Source organism: Protopterus annectens, chromosome 5.part1 (assembly GCF_019279795.1).
Source record: "Protopterus annectens isolate FY-2018-M chromosome 5.part1, PAN1.0, whole genome shotgun sequence".
Taxonomy (NCBI): Eukaryota; Metazoa; Chordata; order Ceratodontiformes; family Protopteridae; genus Protopterus; species Protopterus annectens.
The window spans coordinates 106,526,172-106,548,819 of record NC_056736.1 but is presented as its reverse complement, the minus strand read 5'-3'; the positions used below and the strand labels follow the sequence as shown (position 1 = coordinate 106,548,819).

At 41.6% G+C, this 22,648-nt stretch overlaps 1 protein-coding gene across 4 annotated transcripts in view; it reads right to left on the bottom strand.

The window, feature by feature from the left end:
- The window catches only part of RBM26 (RNA binding motif protein 26), a 1,920,204-nt gene that overhangs the window by 717,141 nt on the left and 1,180,415 nt on the right, over positions 1-22,648 (bottom strand). The gene's annotated exons all lie outside the window — the stretch shown is intronic.

Here is a 22,648-nt window from a genome sequence, read left to right as displayed (position 1 = left end):
TGGTTTAGTAACATATACTCTAAGGGACATTGTCATGATAAATTAAACTTCCATTACTTCAGTGACAAGTTAGGAAAACTTGATGATTTAGACCGAGAAGAATGAGGATATCATCTTGGTTGAGCTGGAGAGAATTTCCCCTTTCTCTTTTTAACACACAAGCGAATACTTTCACATCAGTCTCTAGCATCAAAAAGATCTGATGTCTAAATAGAAACTACAGCAGCAATCAAGGTTATACGTATAGGCACATGTCCTGATACAGCATGCAATGCTCAGACCAAAATTATTTCCACAGAGGCCAAGGTATTAGGGGCCTAAAACCACAACCTTCTGGACTGTCATGAGGCAAAAATAACATAAGGATTTTCTACAGACAACTTCCCCACAAATGAGAGATGGATGGAAATGAGAAAAGATAAACTACGGACCCCCAACCCATTTCACTAAGAGCATGCATAATTTCCCACCCCAGAGGAAGTAAAACCTAAGGAGTACTTAACTCTCTGAAACAACTGGTCAGTTTCCAAATTACACTAGTTCAGGACTACAGACAACTGATTTGGTGAAAATAAAGCTCCAACAGCATCAATGGGACCAGAGGGTGTCCCAGGCTGCATCCTACATGAGCTCAAAGATGAACTAACCCCTCACCTAAACACACTGTTCAAACTCAGCCTCTCCATAGGCTACGTACCCATAGAGTGGCGCACAAAGTACAGTTGTGTACCTACCATAAATGCAGATGTTAGAGTGTATTCACTGTTGCAGTCATTACACTTGGGTTATCCTGCTGGCAGGCTACCCGCAGTCGGCCCGAATTCCAAAGTCCTGGTCCGGTGTCGGTTGCTGTCGCCTCTTCCCTGACGTCAGTGCGCCAAGGGTATAAAAGATGCAGCCGACGCCATTTTCTTCAGTTTTTCTTGCCCCAGATGTCAGATGCCCCCAAAAAGGGTAGGCTAAAAAATTCTGATCATAAAAAAGCATGCACATAAACTTCATCTACAAGCAAATACACCACATAGGTTGGACAGAATAGAGAAGTACAGGTAAGTCCTAGCAATGAAAGGGGGATGGTGGGAGGGTAACCTGGACTGCAACAGTGAATACACTCAAACATCTACATTTATGGTAGGTACACAACTGTACTATGTTCATCGTGTTTCACTGTTGCAGTCATTACACTTGGGTTGAATCCCAAAGCTGAGGTTGGGTGGATGGGCCTAAATAGAATTAGGAGTGGCTAAGAGGCCCTGCAGAACTGCAGTGAAAAAGCCTGCTCTGGATCTAGAGTAAAGAGGTAAGTGGTAGTGCTCTGTGAAAGTGTGTACTGAAGTCCAGGTAGCAGCTTCCAAAATGTCTTTGGTTGGTACTCCTCTGAGGAAGGCTGCTGAAGTGGCTGCTGCTCTGGTAGAATGTGGCCTAATGCCCTTAGGCACTGATTTGCCATGTTGTGAATAGCAGAAACGAATGCAGTGGCCTATACATTTTGAAATAGTCTGTTTTGAAATAGCTTTCCCTTGCGATCCTGCAGCACATGCCACTAAGAGTTGCTCTGTCTTTCTGAAAGCTTTAGTCTTGTCCAAGTAAAAGTGTAGCTGTCTATGTATGTCCAAAGAATGCAGAAGTCTCTCCCCCTTATTTTGCATGTTTGGATAAAAGGTAGGCAAATGTATGGTTTGGTTAAGGGCCACACTGGACACTACCTTAGGCATAAATGTTGGGTTTGTCCTTAGAGAAACCCTGTCCGGATGGAAAATAATAAAAGATTCCACAGCCATTAGTGCCTGTAATTCTGAGACTCTTCTTGCTGAAGTTATTGCTAGGAGAGCAGCTGTTTTCCAGGATAAGTATTTTATCTCCGCTGTATTGGCTGGCTCAAAAGGAGGTAGTGTGAGATTTTCCAAGACAAAACTGAGGTCCCATGCAGGTATTGGAGCTCTCCTTGGAGGTCTTATGTTTTTGGCCCCTCTGAGATACTGCCTTAGCAGTGGATGAGAGAAAATAGGTGGGTCCATATTGTAATGAGCTGAAATGGCAGAGGCATGGATCTTAATTGATGAGAAGAATAGGCCTTTGTCCAGCATCTTAGTTAGGTATTATAAAATCTGAGGAATATTTGGAACAAGTGTGTCAATTCCTTGTGCCTGGTTCCAAGCACAGAATTTCTTCCATTTTTCTGCATAAGGTTTTCTGGTGCTGGGCCTCCTGGCCTCCAAAATAACATCCATAACTGCTTTGGAGAGAGGTGTGTTCTGAATGGTTACATTATCCGCCATGCAGCCAGACTTAGGGTTCTGGGTTGGCTGTGTAGGATTTGATTGTTTTGTTGGGTCAGCAAATGAGGAATATGAGGTAATGTCTAGGCTGGGCCTTGAGACAAACTCTTTAAAATTGGGTACCAGTGCTGGCGTGGCCAGTTTGGGGCAATCAGGATCATTTTTGGCTTCTCTTGTCTGACCTTTAGGAGTACCTTGGGGAGGGAAGGCATATACTGAGAGGGCTTTTCAGCTGAATGAAAGTGCATCCACTTTCCATGCTTGTTCGCGATAAGTCCGAGTGCAGAATCTTTGCAGCTGGCAGTTGTGAGGGGAGGCAAATAGATCTATGTCTGGGCATCCCCATTTCCCTGTTATCATTATGAAGATTTGTGGATCTAGTTTCCACTCGTGAGGATCCATGAGGTTTCTGCTTAGTTCGTCTGCCAAGGTATTTGTCCTTCCTGGCAGGAATTGTGCTTGCAGGTGTACTTGATAAGTCAATGCTGTGTTCCACAAAGTCATGGCTTGTCTGCAGAGGGGGTAGGAATGTGTGCCTCCTTGCTTATGTACCATATGACTGTAGTACTGTCCGTCTTTATCAGCAGTTGTCCTGGATGAAGTAGGTCCTTGAAGGCTGTCAGTGCATTCTGTACAGCTAGCATCTCTTTTTGATTGATATGAAGATGCAATTGGCTTGTGGGCCATATGCCCCGAATACATTTTCCTGCCATGTGTGCCCCCCAGGCATAATCTGATGCATCTGTTGTTAATGTCTGCCTGGCTGTGGGTAAAGCGAATGGCTGTCCCTTGTTGTGGTGACAGGCCTGTAACCACCACTGAAACTTCTGTTGCAGGCAGGGAATGAGAGTAATTAATGTTTCCAGGCTGTGGCAATGTTGAGTCCAAACACTTTTTAGATGTCCTAAAGCTATAAGGTAAGTATTACAGCTCTTAATGTAAGAGTCAATTTACTTCAGTTACAAGGGAAGGAGGCAACCACTCAAGTAGAAACAAAGAGCCCTATGGCTGACCAATATGGTGACCTGCTTAATTACAAAGCACTGTAAGAATAGTAAAGCACTGTAAGAATAGTATTGGGAATTCCTTTATAATTGAAAAAAAGAGCCAATGGGGAAGAAGGTACTCAAGGGGAGTTTGTGAGGGTGTAGTGCTTTTAATTTTTTAGTGCTGACTTAATGAGCAAGTGCCAGGTAACTTAAATGCAATGTGTTACAGGTAACTTAAATGCAAAAACGACAAACAGTAACTTTCTTTCAAGTGAAACAAGGAAATAAGTACAGTAAGCAATGAAGATATCACTAGGGATCCACAGAAGCACTGAAAAGCCGCATTTTAGGTGGAATTAGCATTTCAGGGAAATAAGCATACAAACAAAGCTAGATTCAGCAGGCCTGGATCTAGTCTAGGCTACAGCAAACAAGGTGTACCACTTTCATTAAGAAGCAGTTCAAATATGCAGGCAGTATAAGCCTTTAACCAGAAATTCCCAGCTCAGAAGGGCAGAGTCCAGCCTCTCCTCCCACAAGAGTGCAGACCACGAACCCTCTTAATGTAAAATAACTGGCCTGAAGCCCAAGTGCTTAAACCAGAATTAATACACTTTTAGAATAACAGTCACTGAGCCCTCAATCAGCAGTTCCCAACTTAAAATGATGTAAGCTACATTTGTTTTGTTCCAATAACAAATTCTTCTAAGCTGCTTATGCCTTTCACTAAATTAGCAAAGTCAAACAAACTATCTTCATTATGGGTTTGATTCTGAACAAGCAGTCTTACTTTTATATCCTTGCTTCTCAACAACCTGAACATCACAAACCTTAGGAGAATGCACTTATTTAACTGCTTTATGTAATAATAGTGCCACCCAGTGGCCAAGAAAAAAGGTTAACAATATACCTGCAGCTCTCATCAGTCCTAGCTGTCAAAAAGTTCTAACAGGATAATACATTCTACACCAGTGCCTAGTTAAAATTCTACACTCCACTCATTATCAGCACCTCTCCAACAGTCCTGCCTTGTACTCTTGTATTACTATCATTTTAAAATTCCACTGCATAAAGTTTGCAAACTTCCACATTATCATCGCCAATCCCCTTTTTACTTATTTCCTGCATTGGGCCTGTGTGTCATGTCAGCTGTCGCCATCTCTCTATTTAATGTCACGCTTCTACTTTGACAGTCATACCTCAGTGTCTTAGATCTTCTCTAGCACAATCCATTTCTTTGCTGAACGCCCTTAATTTCCTTTTGCCATTTTGTCTGCCCCAAATCATCTTCACTACACTGTCTTTTGCTTTTCTGCACAGGTGCCTGAACCACTGCAGTTTGCTCCTTTTAACTTTCTTTGCAATTAGAGCTACTTCAGCTTCTGATCTGAAGTCCTCGTAGCACTTCCACATTACCAGCAGAAGCTCATTTTCATACTTCCATTCAAAAATGAGCAAGTTCTTTTGAACACACTTTAATGCAGTACAGCAATACTGTACCTTTCAGAAATATTCCTTTTGAGACATACTATGTGATATTGTTTAAATGTAAGGCAGCAATTGATTTTGTGCTTATAATCCTACAACTTCCAAAAAAGTACAGGTGTGCAAGTTAACTTACCATAATAGCAGATGTTTGAATAAATCACTGTTGTAGTAGCATAAGCCTATATGGAACATGTATTGCCAAGGAATGGATGTCCGAGCAGTCTACAAAAGGTTTTGGGCTCCTTCCAAGCATGCTGTATGTCTAAGGAAGTTGAGTGTGTGTTCATATAAAATCAGCTTCTCTAGGAAAGGGATTCTGGGATATGAAAGCCACCTGGCCATATTGCCAATATGGTAATTTTACTTGTACAACTGTACTATGTTCATCATTACAAAATTATTGCAGTAGCATACAGCCATATGAGAGGATTGCCAACGCCCAGAAAGCCAGAGAGGAGGGAATGAGGATCCGGGTATAGAAGCCCCAAGAGAAGTGATACAGCAAATCTAGTTCAGACTCTGGGGTGTCAAACTTGCAATGCTTGGTGGTGATGTGTACATATGACCAAACAGCTCCCTTTAGAACAGATATAGAGTCCACTTTCCAAAAAGTCTTACAAGTAGGAATTGCTCAGGTAGAAATAACAATAGCGTTCTGAGGTATGAACATACCATTGTGGAAGTAAAAAAAATGAATGGAATGGGATAACCATTTAGATACTGCTGTTTTGACGCAGGCTGTCCTTTTATTTTCTTTCCATCAAAACAAATGAGTTGGTCTGGAGTTCTAAAGTCTTCTGTTCTGTCAATATACTAACAAAGTTTGTGTTCAGAGTATGCAGAATTCTCTCTCTCATGTTTTTAGATTCAGGAAAGAATACAGGGAGAGGAACGCATTGGTTCAAAGTAAATTCTGACAGCACTTTTGGCATAAAGGAAAGGATTACGTCTTAAATTTATTCCATCTCTATGAAGGGATTACTCACTATTAAAGCCAACAACTCTGATAACAGTCCTAACTTTGGATAGGTGAGTAAGTACTTACAAATAGTTCTCAAAGTCAGAATTTTAAATCAGGCTGATGAGCTGGACTGAAGACTGCTAAAAGTGAATTATTCTAAAACACAATTGAAATCCCAAGGAGAAGCTATATATTTTTGGTAGACAAAAATGCAAAACCCCTTTCAAGAAAGAATCGTGTTGACTTGCCAACAGTAATTTTGGTGAACGTAAAAAGTTTGAAAACTTTTCAACAAAACTGCTTTCAGTGAACATAAGGCTTTTTTGTTTGTTTTTCTGTTTGCTTGCTCAGAGCAACCCCCTCTGCATCCCCATTAACACTTCACAAGCTTACATATACCAACTCCAACGTCACACAACAACGCAAACCACTTTACATTCACCAAAACTAACCACCAATTTAACATGTTCCCTTCAGAAATTGTTTTACTTGGAATAAAGGAAAGGGGGATCAAAAGGAAGACATGCAGAAATGGCTGAAAAGTGACTTTTACAAAAAAAAAATAAAAAAGGCATGAACTGTGCAATTCACACACACAGTGGAGAAAGTACAGTTGCATAAAATCTTACCATAACAGTAACTGTCGTTCTCTTTACTGTTGTACCATTCTTTTCCACAGAGATCGCTCACCTGACACCCTTAAGTGCAGCCAGTATACCAAAGCCTTATAATCTCATATGCGCCGTACGTCACATGCATGTTCCCCACACAAGACATAGGGCATAAAGGTGATGCATGGATGCAGTTACCAAGACCTTATATCTGCCACTAGTCCAAACGCCATTATCACTCTTGTTGGTCTTAACACTGCATTGAATGCCCAGCAGAAAGTGTTTCATTGGGGTCTTTTTTTCTTTCTTTTGGTCTTCTATTACATATTTTTTTTGGTTACCTAGAATTTATATCAGTCAAGAAAGGAAAATGTTAGTGTGGGAGGCAAATTCCCCTTAAGGATTATTACAAGCAGTCTCTTGCTTGCTTGGGTGCTTTCCACGATTATACCTTGTAGTAGTTGTAAGGCAGCTGTGCCTAAAACACTTAACAGCAGTTTGTCTTCCCTAGCCATTTACCTTGAAAACCAGTGGCTTAAACAGTTAGCCCAGGGTAGCATGATTATCCTTGGCAGGAGATCACTAAAATAAAGAACACTGCAACAGTGATACAGAAGTATATCCAAGGGACATCTGCACTGTCTGCAAGGAAGCCCGCAGGAAATTTTTGCAGGGGGGTGCAAACCCGGAGCACCGCCCCAACTCCTCCCCCTTCAAGGCACCGCCCCAACTCCTCCCCTTCAAGGCTCCACCCCCAATCCCACCCCCTTCAACCCCCCCAACGCGCACACACGCAGCCATTCCAGTATCTCATTACTTGGCTATTTCTCCCCAGTTGCCATAAACACTGTTCAAAACTCTGTGTGCATACTGTTTTATGCATTACTTCTACAATGATTACAGATGCTTGGTTTTAATTTTCAACTTTTATTTCAAATTTTAGGGCCTCAGGGCCAATAGCCTAGTAACCTCCTATTTTATAGCACAAACACTGACAGACATTTGCTAAACTTAAACAAAGCAATAGTCTTACAATGAAAACAGACTTAGCATTAAAACTTCTCTACCTTTGAAACTCGCATGCACGGAAACAGCATTGAAACCCACATTCAAATAAAATGCATCTGGCCAGTGGCAGGTTAAGATTACCTTTGGACGGTTTTCAAATCATAGGCCCCTTGCACACATTTCAGAACCATACATAACTGCTTTGATTCACCTTCCTGATTGAATTATATCCCTTGTTAATACAGCACCACTTAGAGTGTGTTTTATAGTTTTGAACATTTTTCCATTAAGCAATGAAACAAAACATATGAACCAATAATGACAAATTGCCCAATTCAGAACATTTCAACCATAAAAGGCCACTTAAACGTCTATCATTACAGAAATAAGTGGCAAGCGGAAACACAGGTTCATAGTTACTAGGCATGTCATCCAAAGGAGGACTGCAGCACTCCACCCCCTTAAAATACACATGTGGTGGGAGTAGAACCTACAGCCCTCTACATTAAGATGCAAGTATGCTACCTGCTGTGCTAATAAGACTGTTTTGAACTTCTACACCACAACAGTGATACCATTTGCTAAACAAAACAGTTGCACATTTTAAGCAGACTTAGCATAAGCAGTAGTAAACTTCTCTTCCCTTGAAGCTCACAATTCCTTGAAAATACCTCTCAAGACATCTGCAACAACTGGAAAGGCCTCAGAAATACCTCACTAAAAGAATCACAGGCCTAAAGCAGATGCCCTACGCTGACCGCCTTAAAAAACTCCAGCTATACTCTGTTGCATATCGTCTACTCAGAGGCGATCTCTGCTTAACATACAAGGCCATGTCAAACCCAGAGCTGTTGGACATGCTACACTTAAAGAAATCCCAATCCCTCAGAGCTACACGCTCCAGGGATCTAAACCTTGTCATCACAATAAACAAAACATGCTGGAGGGATAGGTTCCTGACCCAGAGACTCCCCAGACTCTGGAAAAGATTGCCCTTTGGACCTCTTCAAGAAGAACCTTGACGATTGGATGGGAGAAAGGAAATTCACCCCAGGGATCACGTCAGTCGCCCTGCTAGACAGGGGTCCAGGAAAGTAAATAATGTGGAAAGAAATAGCCAGGGAATTGTTATGGCTAGGCTTGTATAGGCCCTAGGGCTGATAGCCTAGTACCAACCTATGAACCTAAGAGTAAAGCTTAACATTTTCTCATGATTTTGAGCCTTTCACACTTTCCTCTGGGCTGTTTTCAAGCATATTTTAGGGCCATGCATACATGTATGCATTCCTTGATTCACCTTCTTGATTGTATTAAATTATATTCCTTGTATAATACAGCACACATTAGACTTGTTAGAGTGCATTTTTAAATTTATTGTTTAAACATTTTTCCAGTAGGCAATGAAACAAACATGCATTAACCAATAATGACAAAACTGCCCTATTCAGAACATTTCCATGATAACAGTCTACTTCCACACACAACTGCATTTTAAATTTATTGTTTGAACATTTTTCCAGTAGGCAATGAAGCAAAATGCATGCACCAGTAATGACAAAACTGCCCTAGTCAGAACATTTTCATGATAACAGTCTACTTCCACACACAATATATAAATACAGAATCACAGTAGTGTAAGCCATAGGCATGTTGGCTACAGTAACCTTTGTGAGATACTCTGCAGGTGTGGGTATGTCTGTCTAACAGCGTACAGCTTACTGTGAAGAAAATCAGTACTTAAAATGGCAAGAGCTCTGTATCATATACAGCAAAGCAGCAGTCAATCCCCTGCACACTGACATATAAAATAAGCTCTTACTAATCAAAAATATTTCAGTAAATTCTCAGCTCCTACCTGCATTATGCATGCAATGAAAATTTTTGCCAGTCTGGAAAAAGGTGGGGTCTACAACCTTGAATCTTGGGGGTACTATAAGTAATTATAGCCTGCTTTAAAAGGAGCAGTCAAAAATGTTTCACCTTTTTTATTCAAGAAACTTGGGCAAAGCCAAAAACAATGGACAGAGTCCCAAAAAGGAACACATTTTAAACATTCTTTTTTATTTGTAAACCAGGTAAGCCTACTGAAAAAGGTAAGGAAAAATACCTGCCCCAAAAAAATGAAATGAGCAGCTGCAACTGTCCCAATACACCTTGCATTGGTGTGCTGTGTTTTCATAAGTGGTGTGCATAAGAAAAAGCACTTGTTTAAAGGGGAAAAAAGTTAAAAGAAAAACAGTTTGTGGAGCAAACAGCAGTAGGTATCCAGCTTCTTTAACCGGGCAGCATATGGCATCTGTTTGAGCCCTTTGATCCTCTTATGAGGTACTTTTGGGGTCTTTCCAGTTGCTGCAGGTGTCTGGTAAGGTACATCCCAAAAGGGGCATTGTACTCAATTATGGGCCTGATGAATGCAGAATAATAATAGAAATGATACCATTCATTCCACTTGGCAGCATTTTTCTTTCATGTACCAAACATAGAATGAATCGTGAGTTTTGTAGGAGGTTGAAAAGACATGATTAACCTCAAGTCTTTTCATGAGACTGCATTTAAGTTATTGTATTTTTACACAACCTCACATTCTTTCAACATCTCAGTAAGCCTCAAAAAAGAGCATCACAGAAAAGAATGACTTGTGTATTTGTTACTCATTCCACTATAGAACACTGGTGGCACTGAAACACATGCAGGGTCTTATCTTATTATTTTAAATCCAACAGCAGCTATAAAAATACAACTTTGAGAAGCACTCAAACACTTAAAATGCAGCTTTGTTTAGTTTACCTAAATACCAGAAGGCTATGTAGTGGAATAACTACTCAAGGGAAGGAAATCTCATTTTAAATGCTCAGACTCTAGCACTAATAGAAACATGATTCAAGTAATACTCTACGGACTTGAAAGGTGCAAGGAAGAATAAAAAGTAAAACCAGCTTAAGATTCACCAGCTCCTTTATCTGATTTATTTTTATACTCTGCAAATAAATGACAGGGAACTCCCATTTATGCCAAAAGTATATTTTGATCCCAGTGCATAGACGTTAAGAAAGTATATCTGTGTACCTTATATCTTTTGAAACATCACATATGAGCCCACACAGGATGCCATTTACTCATGTCTACCATTCTGTAGTTTGAAGAACATGCTGATTGTGATATTGTCAGACTCAATAATTTTAGTACTCCTTGGGAACCAATAGAGTTAAATGTTTTGACCAAGCATTTGGTTACTTTCAAGTCATTCAGACCCAGGCTGAGTCTGGAAGTTTAACAGGCACTGGTACATGACAGAATTTAATTAAATGCGCCCTATCCATTCTCCTCTCACAGACACAGACCTTAACTAGAAAAATAATTATTTACCACCATATATGATTTAGAAGCATGCTCGCTCTCAAATGGGCATGAACCCACAAGAGTATGTACATGTGCACACACACAAGCTCACACTACTCTAATTCACTGCTTACAAGAATTAAAAAAAAAAAAAACACTTTTAGACACCAGCTCATAGAAGTTATTGAGTGTAAGCTCTAGTCTATTAAATGGTAATTCCTAAAAGTGTCTTCCTTCTGTAGATCTATCAGTCAAAATATTCAACTGAACTGTTAAGATTGTTGACTAACCAAATCCTTCAAATAGACATAAAAACAAAGGACAAAATACATTTCTGAACAACATTGGCTCTGTTGTAAGGTAATAAAAAATAGGTCTGCAGTTTGAAAGTTTGCAAAAGTAAGGGCTGTGAAAAACCCAAAAGATGACCAAACATGGTGAGTGGCAGAATAAAACTCAACTATACAGACAAAAGAACTAGCACTAAATGACCAGACTCCCCAAAAGACCCATACAAAAGATTTATATAACTATTGTCAAGATCTCATTAGACCTGCTACACAAAATTGCAATATAAAATGATTAAACAGTCCCTTCAACTCCTCTAAATCTGGAGTATAATAAAAGACATGACAACAAAAAAACATACAGTGCATGCAAACCCCTTCTTTGTGAAAACCCACAATAATATTGTCAGTATATTCTTACCTGTATGTATCTTTTCAAATGTCTACCAAAACATAACTTACAATTGCTGTCTAAGAACCTGTATGGCACATTGGCACCCCCTCTTTTTAGGTAACTAAGGTAGTAAACAAATACAAATATAAATCTCACTCTTTCTACTATGTATGTACACACACACACACACACACACACACACACACACGCCAGCTTACTCACTCTGAAAAGCGTCCAGATTCCACAGCACAACTGTTTCCACTCCACTCCATGTTCAGTCAGTCCTCGCAAAAGTAAAACCCGTCAGACCATCAGCAGAAACTGTTTGTAAAACCATCCGTTTCAGTTCCCGCTCGCACCATGCGATGATGTCAGCGTACTTTTCGCCCATAGTCCACGCTGGAGTCTGGAATTCAAGTTCCTGATACAGAAACAGTTTGCAAACACCTGTTGCGTCTGTGCGATGGGACAGGATGCAAAGGGCACTCTTAAGGAGGAACGCCTGCCCTTTAAAAAAAAAAAAACTTTTTTTTTTTTTTGAAAATGAAACTAATTCCAACTAACCGATTCCAGGGGGGTGCAAGTGCACCCCCTTGCACCTGCCTGCGGGCGCCCTTGACTGTCTGCCTCCTGGTTCTTCTTGTGGCACCATCTTGAAAATAACTTCCATTTGGCTAAACAGAATTTTTCTAGTGACAGGTATCCTAACTTTCTTTACTGCCTACTCCATGCCCTTAGAGAAAAGGTGCTTAATTCTATCATCCCAGCAGTGAAACTTAGGTTATACAGGATGGGGTGGATCAGGGATCCATTACCTTGAATGAGATGATACATTCTGTGGGAAAGTTTGTGGCAATTGCCCTTGGCCATTTTCATGAGCAAACACAACCAATACTGTCTAGGCCAATAGGAACTTAGCAAAATCATTCTTAGAGCATCTTTAGATCTATCTATGAAAAGCATCTTTGTTTAAAAAAAAAAAATTGTCACGAGTACCTTTGATTTATCTGCTGGAGCTTTTCTCCCCAGGCCTCCAATGGAAATGTTTTTCTCCAATCAGACTTTCCTCATTCAGCTAAGACAAAAACAAACTAATTTTCAAAAGAACTCACGTTATCAGAGGGGAGGCATACAGGAATACTCCCATTCATGGGAATGAAAAAGCATCTTTCTTCCAGACCTTTCTGCAAGGAATCTAGGAGCAGAATTTATTCAGTCGTCTATTGCAAATGGAAGCAAAGAGATCTATTTGGGGAATTCCTCACAGGTGGATAACCTCCTGTAAGTCCATGTGTAACATTCATTTGTGGAGATGAACTCTTGATCTGTTCAGCATGTCTGCCACAGTGTTCTGCTCTGACAGAATGCAAGTTAGCCTGAAGAGATAAAAGTACAGTTTTGTACCTACCATAAATGTAGATGTTCGAGTGCTAATACAGCTGCAGTCATAACAGATGGGTTCTCCTGCCGTCAGGCGGGTCCTCAGTCGGCTGAATTCCAAAGTCTAGGTCCGGCGTCGGTTGTCGTCGCTTCTTCCCTGACGTCGGTGCGACAGGGGTATAAAAGAACCAGCCAACGCCATTTTCTTCAGTTTTTCTTGCCCCAGATGTCAGGTGCCCCCAGAAGGAAGGCAATACATAAAATTATGTAATAATGCAATGCAATATAATCAAAGACCAGTAGTTGCAAGCAAATACACCATAAAAGAAGACCCCTAGAGGGGAAGGAGGGAGGGAAACCTGGACTGCAGCTGTATTAGCACTCGAACATCTACATTTATGGTAGGTACAAAACTGTACTATGTTCATCGTGCATACAGCTGCAGTCATAACAGATGGGTAGAATCCCAAAGCTAAGAAAGGGGTGGTAGGCACTATGTGGAGCTAGGAGGAGCCAAAATGCCCTGCAAGATTGCAGTGGCAAAGCCTGCTCTAGATTTGGAATATAATGGTAGGTTGTAGTGCTTAGAGAAGGTATGCACAGAACTCCAAGTGGCTGCTTCTAAGATATCCTTGGTAGGAACTCCTCTGAGGAAGGCTGCAGAGGTGGCTGTGGCCCTGGTAGAATGGGTTCCAATGCCTGTAGGTACAGTTTTTCCATGAAAGAAATAGCAAAAGCGTATGCAGTGGGCTATCCATTTTGAGACTGTCTGTTTGGATATTGACTTTCCTTGAGCTCCTACCGCATAGGCCACAAAAAGCTGTTCTGATTTTCTGAAAGGCTTTGTTCTGTCCAAATAATAACGCAGTTGTCTGTGGATGTCCAAGGAATGCAGTAATCTCTCCCCTTTGTTTTGAGGATTAGGATAAAAAGTAGGTAAATGTATGGCCTGATTTAAAGCTACCCTGGATACCACTTTAGGCATAAAGGACGGGTTGGTACGTAATGAAACTCTGTCCTGATGGAAGATGATAAAAGGCTGGACAGCCATAAGAGCCTGTAGTTCTGAAACTCTACAAGCTGAAGTGATAGCCAGAAGGAAAGCTGTTTTCCAGGACAAATATTGTAAATCTGATGAGGCAGCTGGCTCAAAAGGAGGCAAAGTCAGTTTTTCCAGAATGAAATTAAGATCCCAAGCAGGTATTGGTTGTTTTCTTGGAGGTCTTAAATTCTTAGCCCCTCTGAGGAACTGTCTTAGTAGAGGGTGAGAGAATAAAGGTGGATCAGTGTTATATTCTGCAGAAATGGCTGAGGCATGGATTTTGATGGAGGAGAACGAAAGTCCACTGCTTAGCAGTTCAGCCAAATATTGTAGTATTTGAGGTAAATTCAGTTTTCCAGGGCACTGGCCCTTTTTCTCATTCCAAACACAAAAACGTTTCCATTTTGCAGAGTAAGCTTTTCTAGTTGATGGCCTTCTGGCCTCCAAAATGACATCCTGCACCTCCTTGGAGAGCAGGGCCTGCTGCGATGCTAAGGAATCTTCCATGCGGCTAGATTGAGTGTTTTCAGCTGACTGTGAAGAGTTTTGAAGCTGTGCTGAGTCAGAAGAAGAGGCATTAGAGGCAGGGTCCATGGTGGGGAATGCGTCAGGCTCCTCAGGAGTGGGTACCAGTGTTGCCTTGGCCAGTCTGGAGCAATGAGGATCATCTTTGGTCTGTCTGCTCTGGTCTTCAATAGGACTTTGGGCAGCAGAGGAAGAGGTGGGAAGGCATAAACTGTCATTGATGTCCAACTGAAAGAGAGAGCGTCCACTATCCAGGCCTTTGGATGGAAGATCCTTGAGCAGAATTTTGTCAGTTGATAATTTTTGTGGGAGGCAAAGAGATCTATGTCTGGCCTTCCCCATTCTTGGATTATTTCTGTAAAAACTTTTGGATGCAACTTCCATTCGTGTGGATCTGTCATATTCCTGCTTAGGTTGTCTGCCAGCGTGTTTTCCTTGCCTGGCAAGTACTGTGCTTGTAGTTCCATTTGTAAGTCCATGGCCATGTTCCAAAGTGACATGGCCAGTCTGCATAGGGGATAAGAATGTGTTCCTCCCTGCTTGTTTATGTACCACATAACTGTGGTGTTGTCTGTTCTTATCAATAGCTGACCTGGTTGTAAAAGGTCCTTGAAAGCTGTAATAGCATTTATCACTGCTAGCATTTCTTTTTGATTGATGTGAAGGTGCTTTTCTTTTTGGGACCATTTGCCCTGAATGCACCGGTCTGTCATGTGCACCCCCCAGGCGTAGTCCGAGGCGTCTGTTGTGATGACTTGATTTGCTTGAGGCTTGCTGAATGGAAGACCTGTGTTTGTTTGGCATGCTTGAGCCCACCACAGAAATTCCTTTTGCAGACATGGAATTAGTGGTATTACTGTTTCCAAACTGTGGCTGTGTTGAGACCATATGTTTTTTTGGTACCATTGTAGTTTTCTCATATGCAGCTTTGCACATGGGATTAGTAATATGCAAGATGCCATGAATCCCAGAGCCTGCAGGATTTTCCTTGCAGTCAGCCTGGTGCAATTTGCCAGTGTTCTGAAGTATTGACTTAGTTGCCCCTGCTTTTCTGGCGTGAGGTAGGCCATCTGGGTGTTTGTGTCCAAATTGGCACCCAGGAAAATTATCTTCCGAGAGGGTATTAGTCTTGATTTCTCTTTGTTGACTGTGTATCCTAGAGAGTTTAATAACATTATTACATAAGCCAGATGTTTCAGAAGAATGTGCTTGCTGTCCGCTTGGATCAGGCAGTCATCCAAATAAGGGTATATTTGTATCCCTTGAAGTCTGCAGTAGGCAATTACTGATGCCCGGCATTTCGTGAATACTCTGGGCGCAGTAGATAAACCAAAGGGCAATGCAGAGAATTGATAATGTGTTGAACTTGAAATCTGAGGTATCTTCTGCAATTTTGTCTTATTGGGACATGCAGGTATGCCTCCTTGAGGTCCAATGTTACCAGCCAAGACTCCTTGCCCAGCATGGGAAGAAGTTGCTGTAGAGTGAGCATCTTGAATTTTGGTACGAGTAGGAATGTGTTTAGGATGGAAAGATCCAAAATAGGTCTCCAATCTTTTCCCTTCCTTGGCACCAGAAATAGCCTGGAATAAAAACCTTGACCTTGTTCGTGTGTAGGTACCTCTTGAATAGCTTTCATGTTTATAAGATCTGAAATTTGCTTTTGTGCCTCTGCCCTTTGATTGTGTGGCAGGTTTGGCATGCCTTTCATTTTGGAAGGGTATGAAAATGGAATTTGTAGCCTCTGTTTATAATGTTCAGGATCCATTTGTCCTTTGTGACAATATGCCATTTTTTTGAGAATAGTGCCAGCTTTCCTCCTAAGGGGGCTGCCATTTGAGATCTGGTTGGCATGCAAAGGGGAAAGTCATTGGTTTTGCTTTCTGAAAGATTGCGAGTTGTCCTCACCACCTCTTTGTGTAGGAGCTTGCCATTGTCTGCCTCTGTACGAGCCTTGTGTATGTCCCCTGCCCTCGGCCTGTATCTGCCTATTTGGGGTCTGTCTGTGGCAGGAAAGGACCAGTTTTTGGAAGGCCAATTTCTTCTAAAGCGTCGGGGTTGAACCTGCAGAAATTCTTTCACAGTTTGCATTGATTTAGCCTTTTCCTCCATTTTCTGTAATACTTCCTCAGCATTTGCCCCAAATAGTACATCCTTTTGAAGAGGGGCGTCTAGTAATTTAGCTTTGACATGATCAGGCAAGGCTTGTTCCTTGAGCCAGGCATGCCTACGTATGACTGAGCCTGTAACAGCAGCTCTACATGAGGCCTCTAGAGCATCAAAACCACATTATAAGGTATGTTTACCCACTTGTTCTGCACTATGCATCAAATCCTGCAACTCCTTCATGTCTGGTTGTTCAGGTTGTGACATTTTACTTTTCAATTGAGATAACAGAAACTGTTGGTATTTTAGCATATGTAACTGACAGTTTAAGGCCCTCATGGATAAGGTAGCCGAGGTATATACCTTTTTCCCCCACCTTTCTAAGGATCTGGAATCTCTCTCGGAAGGCAATGGGTTTTTGGCAATGGAGGCCTTAACTCCCTTGGGCCCCTGTGAGATGGTTTCTAGGTCAGCAGCATGGCTTTTGTATAGAAACTGGTGTGAGTCAGGAACCCTGTAGTACCTTGTCAGGCTTAACTGGAGCTGGAGGAAGAGAGTCCGGGTTAAGGCAGGCCTCCGAGTAAACATCATCTAGGATGTCCAGGACAGGAGGTATAGCCAGAGGCCTGTGCTGGGGTAACAAAAGAAATTCCCTGAGCCTTTTCTTGGAATCTTAATAATCCTGGCCTTCCCAGTGGAAGTGTTCCCTTAAGGTATGCAGAGTTTCACCAAATGAGTAATCCTCAGGGGGGGATACAGAAGGAATAGATTCCTCTGCATCAGAGTCTTCAAAAGGGGAATAAGACTGTTCCTGATCATCAGAGTGCTCTGAAATAATGGAGCCCTGATCAGAGGAGGGGGAATCTTCCTCCACTCTGGGTCTTTTGTCCGGAGGTGGCTGAGAACCTCTGATAAGAGTAATTAAATCCTCAGCCATTTTAAACATCTGTTTCTTAGGCATGGGGCCTGTGTAGCTGGTCCCTTAGGGTGCATGGTAGCTTTAGACTTGGTGAAAGCCTTGATGGAGAAAGAAGAAGAAGGTCTGAAGACACCTTGAGTGGAGGTGGACCTGTCCACATTCTGTGTTTCAATGCCAAGCGTGGCTTCGGTATCTGTAGTCAGGGTGTGGGCCGAGGAGCCTGCGACCTCGGGTACAGGAGACACCGCCAAAGATGTGTCGTCAGTAATCAGGGGCTGCGTAGGCGCCTCGCTGAGAACCGGACCACGTGTAGTCGGCTTTGGCGTGGTGTCGGTAGAGGCCGCGGACCTCGAGTGTTGGTCCTTGTCTTTGCGTATTTTAGACAAAACCGGAGTCGGAGTATCCGACGACATAGTATAGTTAAATGCTTTTCCAAAATAATGCTGGGCGAACTCCGCCTGACGCTTAATAGTGCGTTTGTTGAATGTAGCACAAAAGCGAAAGACCGAGATGTCGTGGTCTGGGCCTAAACAAGGTATACAGAGGGAATGGAAATCCTTATGCGGTATTTGCTTCCCACAAGAAATACAATTATTAACTTTGTCTGACATCGGTCTGAGGCAAGAAAAAGTTTCCCCAACGGGGTACTTAGCTTTTAAGAAGACTTCAGTTCCAAATTTTTTTTGTAATCTCAGGAGCTGGCCGACCGGCACTTGCGAACTGCTTCTGCTTCGGGCACCGCGCGGCAAGAAAGACTTTAGAAAATGGCGTCGGCTGGTTCTTTTATACCCCTGTCGCACCGACGTCAGGGAAGAAGCGACGACAACCGACGCCGGACATAGACTTTGGAATTCGGCCGACTGAGGACCCGCCTGACGGCAGGAGAACCCATCTGTTGTGACTGCAGCTGTAGGCACGATGAACATCTGCATAGTTGCAAGTTCCCAGTACATAATGACCAGTCTGCATAGAGGTAGGATCTGGTTTCTTCCTGTTTGTTTATATACCAGATCACAGTGGTGGTATCAGTTATTACCAAAAGAGGTCTTGAGTACACAAATGGTTCAATGTTTTTAATGCATTTACCAAAGCAGCCATTTCTCTGGTATTTTTCCTTACAAGGATAGCCTCAAAGACCAAGTACTTTGACTCTCTTGTAAAAATACCCCAGGCAAAGTCTGAAACAGTGGTTACTGACTGGCATGGGATCTAGAGAGGAAATTTGACAATGCAGATTCAGTAAGGTTTGGTCTACACACTGTAAGACTTCCTTCCTGACAAAGTGGAGCACTGGGGTTTGGAAAGATAGTGTGTGTTGATGCTGAATCTCTACTGACTTGAAAAAAAACACTACATTTTCCTCGTGTAATTCAGCTACAGAAATCATAAAGCCAGTGAAGCCAAGCATCCCCAAATACTGAAAAATTCCCTTGCTGTAGACATTGCTTGTTGAGAAAACTATGTTTTGATGTGATATGTTGTCTGTTGTACAGGAAGAGCAGCACTCATTATGGATGTGTCTAGCAAGAAACATAGAAATTTGACTGTGTGAGAAAGAAGATGATACATTCTTAAAAGAAAAAGACTGGCATTCTTGTTGAACTGTGCTTGGGCCTGGCCAGCACATCCTTTTTATTTCTTTGAATCGCCCCTGCCACTGTTTCTTTTACTAATGTTTTTAAGACTTCTTTAAGGATTGTTAAAAAGGTTTTCTGTGGATGACCCCAGAACTAGAAGGGTAATTCCTGTTACACTTGGGAATGGGCAACTGGAAAAAAAAAAGTTTGACCCCTTGGATGAGTCCATACTCTTCCACCCCACCATCATCAAATCTTTTTCAAAACTTCAACTGAAGAGATACCAAAAAGTACTTCCTTGTCCAAGTGAGCACTAAAAACCTGTGACTTGACATTTTCTGGCAGACTTTCGGATCGAAGCCATGCATATCTATGCATAACTGACACAGATGAAGCTGATCTTGATACTGTATCAGCAGCATCCTATGAACATTTTAAAGAATGCTTACTGACTTACGTTACACAAGAAATCCTGCTGAACAGGGAGGATTTAATGTCCGAAGATGGCAAGGAAGAAACTGCCTTGTTCATATCAGTAAATGATGCCAGCAGACATTTTACCAAGGGAACTTGACAGCTGACTGTCCTGAATTATTAGGGTTGAAAATCCCTTCCATCATTTTCAGAGGAGACAGAATCACTATCAGTAACGTATTTATAACTAGAATCCTTGGTTAAGGGAATCACAGACAGGTCGACCACATCGCTGTGAAATACAAACCTGGGGGAGTCTGGCACCTTCTACAGGCTTTCAGATATTTCGGGTGCAGGCAGCCAACTGTCATACATAATACATGCAGCATTAAAGCAATCCTCCAGAGCACCAAATACAGAATGGATGACATAGGGCTTAAGGGGCCCCAAACCACAAATGATCATATCATCACCTTTGAGTCTCAGATATTTCTTTTTCTTCCCATGGAAAACATCTTTAATTCTACTTGTGGAGACTGAAAAAGAATCGTCTTACACCAGACAATCAGAAGAAATATTTTCTTCAGACTGACTCTAAGGGGTCAGGAGAAGACATCGAACAGGCACAGTCCATCCCAGTCTTTTCAATGCAAAGACCTGAAGTCACAACTTGAAGTATTTTTAGATGAGAAGAAGCAGGGAAGCAGACTGCAAAGACTGAAAGATCTTAAAAAGACGTTTAGCAAAGGAATACCATTCATTTTTAGACTCTTTTGTAGATGGGGTTGAAAGAGGACAGACATGTTTGGCTTTTTAATTTCTCTTTTTCTGAAATGTCCAAAGACAAATTCCAAGTAGTGTCAGACAGACTTCAAAGCCGTGGTGGTGCAGAGGTAGCGTTGTCGCCTCACAGCAAGAGGTTCTCCCATTCGATTATCGGCTGGAGCGCCTTCTGTGTGGAGTCTGCATGTCTTCCCCACGGTCAAGTGGCATACGAAAGACATGCGTGAATGGAAGTGCCTTCGTTGAAGGTTGGGCGTCGAGCTGGCACCTCGGCACCGTGAAAATCTACTGCCAATCGTTAGCGGACCGCAGTTCCGCTGTGGCAACCCATAACCGGGAAAAGCTGATGGAACAACATCAGACATTCAGACTTCAATACTGGAGCCTGGTACTTTCATCACCAACACTTGTAAACCATATGGTCCTTCAGAAACCAGTAGGCATGTCTTCCCCTCTCAATAATATGCATTTGTCCACCCCAGAAGACGTGCCAAACTCTTGAACCTTAGCGGCATCCTTAGGAGGACCAAAGTGTGTTGCAAGAGAAGACATAGGCAGTCCAAGCACTCCAGTAGGACTACAGCAGTGCTATCTGTCCAGAACAAGGAGACAAAGGATGGCTGTAGTTTTCTCAGGAGCCAAAATGGGGACATCTGAAATACAGGCACCACAGGCCATAGTCATTTCTGCAAGGGTCTTAAACTGCTGGCTTTCTAGAATAGTGTGAAGAGAGCTGACGCCTAATAACTCTCAGCGCAAACGATAAACAGATAATACATCCATCTCCCCTAAACAATACAAGCAAGCGGAGTCTGAATTTTTATGTAGATTGCCTTCCAAACACTTTCATTTCCTCCTAGATGTAAGCAGCAAATATCTTTCTCTCAAAAATGAAAGGAAAGTCCACAAAGGGGTAATTATCTGCCCAAAAGATTGAACCACTGAAGATGCAGAGAAGACCGTCTCACCAGTATCTTCAATGTCAAGAAAGTTCTGAATTTTGGCACCCATACATCTGATTTTACACCAACAGCAGCCTCAATCTTCCTCAAATTCACAATGTGAATGGAAGGCACCCAAAAGCTTTTGTGTAATGGCCAGACATCTGATCCTTGACAGGATACATCCCATGTATCTAGATGCTACTGCAATAGTAATCTAATGAGGAACATGCAGGAATTAAAACTGCACACAAGTAGTTGACTGGACTCCATTATGAATCCTCTAACAGCTTTTTCCTATCCATTACTTTCACAATACATAAATGCTTTTATTTTTCATTATCTTACATGACTTTCATTTCATTTTATCCATATTCTTTTCATCCATTATTTTAAATGGACACTAGTGAACTCATTTGCTCTGCACACATCCGTAACTTTTGAAAAAGTTTGTCTGTTTCTCTTTAAAAAAAAAAAAAAAAACACAAAAAACTATCTACTGATTGCTGACTTCTTATAACAGAAAGTATCTCATCAGAGAATGGTGCAGCTCACTTTTTTAGGCTCAGTAACATATGCATCTGTAGACTCCACAGTCTTTGTTCACTTATGAAGAAAAAATGTGCAATAAATTACAAGTTTTTTCTGGGCTGAAAACAGCTGCTGTTTTGGCTTTCTTCTCATTAATTAAACAACATTAATTCTATTCATGGCTTCTTCCCCAGCAAACTGGAAGAATATAACAGACTGAAACACAGACACTTCAGCTAACTCACTTGCACTGAAGAATAAATGTATTACAAGTTTGGATGACTTCATGTTCTTTAAGTACAACTTAGATATCTGGAATGCAGACTCAAAATTTTCTACATGTACAGTTATCAAGCAAACTCTTAAATTGCCTAACAAGGCTCTGTTTGAATCTTAAATCAATGAAACAATGAATAAAGTTAATTTCTGGTTGCAGAGCCTCTAGCTTTCCCTGAAGCACAGGAATTCCAGGGTGGTGCAGTTAATGCATATTACCACTGCAATTTATGCTTCTGTTAAATCCAACTTGAGAAACTCAATCAATTTTGCAGACATTTCTTCAGCTATACAGCTTTTACCCCACTCTCACTCCATGGCATGCCAGGAGGCTTAAAAACAGGTTAACAAACTACCAATCACTGGGTGGGAAGGGGGATGGAAGTTGTGTGGGCTATGCTCTTGAGCATCTTACTTGTGCCCCAAGCAGAAGAAGCCATTGCCAATGTAGGGATAACACAAGCTCTAGAAATCAGGCTTGATTAACAGACATCTGCCCAAAACTAATTTTGAAAGAATGACAGAACGGCAATTCTTATGATAAGCATCATATTGTTTCTGAACCTTAAACTGCCTGCAAGAACTTTTTTCTTTTTTTTCTTTTTCTTTCTTTTTTTTTTTTTTTAAGTCTGAAGAGAAAAGGCAAAGTTGTCCTCAATAGAGGATAGCCTGATTTGCCTTCAAGAAGTCATCAATTAGGTCATGTGAAGACAAGAAAAATAAAACATCCCGTTTAACAGATGCATCCAGGATGAACTGTCGGAGTTCCTACTTAAGAAAGAACTGGCTCAGGTTATC